The sequence below is a fragment of the Equus asinus genome, chromosome 27 (genome assembly GCF_041296235.1).
Source record: "Equus asinus isolate D_3611 breed Donkey chromosome 27, EquAss-T2T_v2, whole genome shotgun sequence".
In the NCBI taxonomy this organism is placed as follows: domain Eukaryota; kingdom Metazoa; phylum Chordata; class Mammalia; order Perissodactyla; family Equidae; genus Equus; species Equus asinus.
The window spans coordinates 2768793-2775371 of record NC_091816.1 but is presented as its reverse complement, the minus strand read 5'-3'; the positions used below and the strand labels follow the sequence as shown (position 1 = coordinate 2775371).

At 45.4% G+C, this 6579-nt stretch overlaps 1 long non-coding RNA gene across 1 annotated transcript; it reads left to right on the top strand.

Moving 5' to 3' along the window:
* The first annotated feature begins 609 nt into the window (after positions 1-609).
* On the top strand, positions 610-2395 carry LOC123278388 (uncharacterized). Its single transcript, XR_006515750.2, has 3 exons — positions 610-855; positions 965-1140; positions 1351-2395. It is a non-coding gene; the product is annotated as an uncharacterized lncRNA (long non-coding RNA).
* Positions 2396-6579: the final 4184 nt, after the last annotated feature.

The following is a 6579-nucleotide window of genomic DNA, read 5'->3' as shown; positions in this document are numbered from 1 at the left end:
TCCAAACCACTATATAATTAACAATTTTACCTTCTTGCTGGTTTGGTTTTTTTTTTTAAATGAAGTTTTGATTGATTGGAGTAAAACATACAGACAGGAAATTACACAGGGAACACATCTGTGTTACCACAAACCAGATCAAGAAATAGAACTATTCTCTAGGAGTCTGGAGCACAAGAAAAAGGTCTGGGCTGAGATAAAGACTTGGGAGTTAGCATAGGAAAGTAATTGAATAGTTGTCGAAATTGGGTAAAGGCTCCCAAGGAAGAGGCATAAAGTGAAAAATAGGGAAGACTGATTGAAGGGGTGGGGAGAGTAAACTGGGTCTGCGAAGGAGACTGGGCAGCATGCCAGAGGTAAGAACACCAGGAAAGTCATCCACCACCTGAGACGGTCTGACCGTGTCCAGCTGCAGAGCCCAGGAGTGGTCCAGGTGCCCCAGGCGGGACTCCTTACCTGGGTACTGTCTGTCCTATGATCCTGTCACTCGGGCCACAAGTGATTGAACGAGAGATCCATGCCCAAGGCCCTCTGGGTGCTCCGACATTGGCCAGTGAGTGCCACACCCACTGACCTTCCTCTCTCTTTGGATCACAGACACAGAGGGATACAGAGGAATAAATCGACACAGAAACGGAAACAGAGAAGGCAGTAACAGAAGTGTGCCTGGGAAGAAACCCCACGGTGGAGATGAGAGGCCAAAGAGTGGGTAGGGCGAATGAGGAAAAGCAGCAAAGTGTACTCCCTCACAGAGAGGCAGAGAAGTGCGTTAGAACCCTGGGGAAGCAAGCTGGGAACCTCCCTCGAAGCCTGTCTGTTTCACTGTGCTCTCCTTATCATAGACACCTGCCACAGGTAACCCAGGAGTGACGTCTAAGGCTGCCCGGTCAGTAGTGGCGCGCTGGAAGCCTGGGACAAAGTGCCCCAGTCACATTTCTTATCATATCCTTTTCATTTCCCCCAGGGTTTGGCATTTCCCCTTTTCTGATTGGCTGCCTCCCCAGGGCCCGGGCCTCAGTGCTGGTGGCCCTCTGGGGGTCGGGAGCGCATAAATAGTTCCTGCTGGGGAAACTGGGAAACTGGTCTCAGACAAGAGGAACAGACATCTCTGCCACGCACTGCTGCCTGGAGCTGCATGGGGTAAGTGCTCTTGTCTCCAGGAACTGACGGCTGTTACTTGGTGCCCAACCCACTGCCACTTCTTACCTGTGCTGCTTTTTATTCAGTTTCATCAGACACTTGTGGGCTGGGGACCCAGGGGAGGAGAAGGGCAGTGATGTGGCAAGCTGCAGTTGAGAAGGCCTGGTCCTTCTGCTCTGTCATCAGAACTTCCTTCCCCTTTTGTCACAGGTCCCAGTGCTGCCAGCGTGTCTTCTGTGTATCGCCCCATGCACCTCTGCCTCAGCCACAGCCCTTCCCCGCAGCAGCTCCCGCGGCCTGGCCTGGTAGAGCTGCAGCCCCAGGCCTCCTTCTACTCCTTCCTGGTACAACTGCATGAACCCCAGAGACCCAAGAAGCGAGTAGTGTTTGCAGACACGAAGGGGATCTCGTTGACATCCGTGCACAAGTTTGAAGATGCTGTGGGCAGACACTCTGAAGAAGCCTCGTGTCCCATGTTCAGTTTCCTGCGCCCTGCGCCACCTGGCTGGCCAGAGCCACCACCTGCGCTCTGGGCTTCCCCGCACCCAGGCAGGGTTCGGGGGTTTCAGAGGCGCCTGCAGGTGCAGAGTGTGCGCCCGGAGCAGCGTGCTGGGCAGGGGCCTTCCTGCGAGGCGCTGTCTAGCAGGCAGGCTGGGTTCCAGAAGGCAAGGCAGATGCGCATCACCTTTGATGTCAGGGCTCCTTCCAAGAAGTGCCTAGTGTTCACACGGCCAGTCCTTGCAGAAGCGAGACTGACAGCTTCGCCTTCCAAGCCATGTTGCCACTAGGTCTCCCAGGCCGGTGGGCACCATCCAGTTCTGCTTCTGTTGTTGGGGAAAACAATCAAGGGCAAACCTGTTGTTTGGTGCCCAGTTCTCAGTCACGCTCATCACAATGTAAGTGAGCTCTGTGAGGGCCCACAGACAGGGCGAGCCGTCTGTGGTTACTTTTTCTGCAGAGGCAAAGCTTGAATTCCTCACCCAGGATGTGCTATTCCTATCGCTTCTGGAACTTTATTCAGACTCTTCTTTCTCCTGAATTCACAGTGGGGAGACAGGAGGGACACAACTCCCAGCCCCCAGAAAGCCTTGAATGCTTTGCATTCTTCTCTCACAAGGGGAGCCCACTTCCTGACCAAAGGGCTGAAATTTCCTTTAGGGAGATGCTGGGAATGGCACCCTTTACCCTTTGCAGAGGAGCCTTTGGAGTGTGGAAACAGAAGAAATGTAAATAAAGCTTTTATGTGTCATTATTTAACAGGCCTGGCAGAGTGTCTGTAAGGACTGTGTGGAGGAGGGGTGGGCCGGGGAGGGTTCTTTGCATTGAAAGCAGGAGGCACCCAGCACAGGAAGGAGCTCTTACACTTTCCTCTCCAGGTGGAAGGGGCCAGCTTTCTGGTAACTTGAAATCCTACTGCTGCTTCAACTTTTGCCTAAAGAAAAGTTCATTAAAGCATCTTCAGTGGTTCACGTTGTAAACACTTGACCTTTCCCCCTCTTTAGCAGGTAAAAGTCTGGGGAAACTCTGTCTACCTCAAAACAGGTGCACTTAAAAAAAAACAAAAACATTTTTAGCTGTTTTGTGCATAATTTACCAAGACCCAGAGACCTGACCTTTGTTCCTAGGCCCCTCCCTCCCCTGTTGTATTTATCACCCTATATGGAAACTGCTTATTGAACTGTTTGCCACCCTCAGGGCCTGGAAAGGCTGGACCAGGACTGCCATCCACCCTGCTGGCCCCCAGGCTGGCAGCCCTGGAATGCTCAGGAGGTAAGGGTTGGAATAATACGTGAATGTTTGTGCCAGGTAGGCCCCTCGCTTCAACTTGCAATGCTCTGAGATCTTCAGTCTTCAGAAGATTTTAGCCTCTTTTCGGAGATTGCTCATTCTCTCAGATTACTGTTCGTGGATGACAAATTTTAAATATGTGTTTAAAAAGAATGTTTCTCTCTTCTGATTCCTTGACTTCTTGGGCTATATTTGTTTGTGCCGGTGGCAGGCTATATCAATGCAATCATTGTGGCTGAGCAAGCAGCATTCTCTTTTTCTCCCTAAAGGGCCTGCCCCAGCTGATTCAATCTGTAAAACAACCAGGTGGTTAACAGCGTAAAGCTAGAAGCAGCCAAACACACTGGCTTCCAGGGCCGCTCTGAACACAGCTGCAGCTTCCTCATCTGATAAGTAACGCTTTCGTAACTGCACCTGTTTCCTCCTGCTCCCTCTCCAGCCTTCTAGCCCTGCCTCCATTAAGGGATGATCAGGAATAGGTGAGTGGTACCCACAGGGTATGCTGTCAGGATTGGGGGTCGCTCTCCCAAATTAAAGCTGGTACGAATCAACAGAAAAACATGAGTAGCCAGCTCTAAAGGTGATTTACCTCTAGAATGTGTTGTAGTATATTTCTAATGAAACTAGGGTTTCTGAAATCTCATCAATGAGCCTCTGAAAAAATACAACTCAGGTCAGGTCCTACCACTGGGGAGGGGAAGTCGTGGAAGACCACGTGGGTCAGGTTTTACAGTTATAGGGGGCCTGAAATCTAAGACTTTTGATATTATCTCTGATGAAGTTACACTCCGATGAAGTATGACGGGGTTCGGAACAGTCCTCCCCAAGACGTGCCACTTTGGCATGTGGAATATTTTGAGCTAAAAACAAACGAGACCCTGCGGGCTCAAGCGAAACTTTTACCTCTCCCTTAAAGAATTTAAATTGGGAGACTTGCCCATAATAAGAGTTATTACCAGAAATAACTTTTTATGACCTATCTGTATGGCAGGGCAAACATCTAATTACCGAACATCTGCTCTTCTTATCATCCTGTGAATGACTCTCCTCCTCACTGAAGCCCCAGGCCCCCATCCCATTCCTTGGCTCAAGATAGCAGATACACCTCATTTTACCTTTCTGTCTTCGAACCTCTCATGTATGTGGGGTTCCCATATGTACAAAATTAAATGTTTTTCTGTTAATCTGTCTCATGTCGACTTGATTATTAGACTAGCTGAAAGAACATTTGAACAGTAGACAGAAATTCTTTCTCCCCAAAATGTACAACCACAGAGATAGCTAACCAGATTGAAGAAAGATGCTGTTCGTTAGTCATCTTTGAATTTCCCTTTGGTGTTTCATTGACAGACCACATTGCCTGTAGTGCACTTTGATTTAATATTTGATATTTTTATAAACCTTATCTTGTAAATAGTACAACTGTGTTATTTGCCCCTTTTTCTGTTAAAATTGATAATTTTGGAAATACACACATGTACTATATGCCACAATTGTAATCCTGTAATTCCTTTTTTTTTTTTTTGAATAGTGATAATCTCAAAAAAACAGTTGTAGTTCAGGGGTCTCTTGACCTCTAAAACATCCAGACTAAGAAAAACTGGTCCAATTAAGACCACCTTTTCCATCTAGCTAATGTTTGCATTCAGGGAGCTCTGATATTTTTACTGTTAAGAACCCCTTTTACTGTTTTTCCCACATACCCCAAGTATTGTCTACCAAATTTGATGCATTAAGTACTAGTTCATTTCACAATTTTATTAAATACGTATGTAATTTGTCGAGTTTCTGGTACTCATCATGTAGTTTTCCCTCATTCAACATTTATTGAACAACCTCTCTGTGCCAGACATTATGGGGACAGAAAGATGAATAAAACAAAATTTACAGTCCAGTGAGGGGAGCCAGACATCTAAACAGATCATCAATAAAAATAAGTAATGTGAGAGGCACCTAGAGAGTGTTAGGGACTCATGAAGAATGCACCCTAAGGGAGAAATCAGAGAAAACTTCCTTTTGGAGTTAACGCCAGAAGTGAGTCCCAAAAAGATGAGTAGATGTTTGCCAAAAATTACATCTTAGTTAGCTTAATTAAGTGGCCTTATTTATATATGTGATTTCCACTAGACTTTAAAAATTATTATTAAAGTAATTGGAAGCTCCCCTTTTCTTTCCTTGAGAATCCCAGGAAGGCAGCCATTGTTTTAATGGGTGGATAACGGTAGACGAGAGTGAATTTTAGAAAATAGAGAGCTGGGCAAAGAAAAGTGGTTTACCATATTCATCCAACAGGATGTTCTGCTCAGCCAAGTTTTTTTTCAGCTGCTTGGCACATAGAATCCTGTACAAGTAGAACTTTGGGATATGTCAAATCTCCAGAACCTCTAGATACGTACATTTCCTTTTTTCTTTTTTTTTTTAAACTTTATAGTAACAGACAACCTATCGATGTTGATTTAGTTTCCCAAGTAGATTTTCCTACTGCTAGTGTATGAGCTGACCTATGGATTCTATAATTCCGGTTATATTATTCTGTTATTCCAGTTAATTTTGCATTTTCAATTATCCACTTCAACTATCCAAATAAGCCCTTTCTTTTTATCAGTGTCTCCTGCAGGTTTGATTACTACAAGTCAGTGCTCACCCTGCCGTGAACTGGCAAAATTGAGCCTGTATATTTTTTAATTGAGGACCACGGTGTAGATATGGACTGAAAAACTTGTCTTCTTCATTTTGCTCTTAACTGCAAAGTCTCTACTTCTTACATCTGAGCATTGTTGAATTGATCTGATCCAACATGTGCATCGTCTGTATTCTGATGACTCTCACGTTTATATCACTAGCCTGATCTCTCCTCCCAATTCCAGACTCATATATCAAAGAATAGCATCTCAAATAGCAGTTGCAAAAGAAATTAAAAATAGAATTACCACATGATCCAGCAATCCCACGTTGAGGTATATATTCAAGAGAGTTGAAAGCAGGAGCCCAGATATTTGTACATTCACGATCATAGCAGCATTAATCACAATTGTTAAAAGGTGGAAGCAACTCAAATGTCTACATGGAGGACCGGGTAAAGAAAATGTGGTATATACATACAGCGGGATATTATTTAGCCTTAAAAAGGAAGGAAATTCTGCCACATGCTACAACATGGATGAACCTGGAGGATATTATGCTAAGTGAAATAAGCCAGTCACAAAAAGACAAATTTTGTATGATTTCACTTATACTTCATATGAGTATGAGGTATGAGTAGTCAAATTCATAGAAACAGAAAGAATGGTGGTGGGCTGGGGGGAGAGGGAAATGGTTTTTTTGTTTTTTGGGTTTTTTTTTTTTTTGAGGAAGATCAGCCCTGTGCTAACATCTGCCAACCCTTCTCTTTTTGCTGAGGAAGACTGGCCCTCAGATAACATCCATGCCCATCTTCCTCTACTTTATATGCGGGATGCCTACCACAGCATGGCTTGATGAGCGGTGCAATGTCCGCACCTGGGAACCGAACCCGCGGACCCCAGGCCACCAAAGCGGAATGTGCGCACTTAACCACTGCACAACCGGGCCGGGGGTTTTTATTTAATGGGTATTGAGTTTTCATTTTTCAAGATGAAAAATTTCTAGAGATCAGGTGTACAACAATGTGAA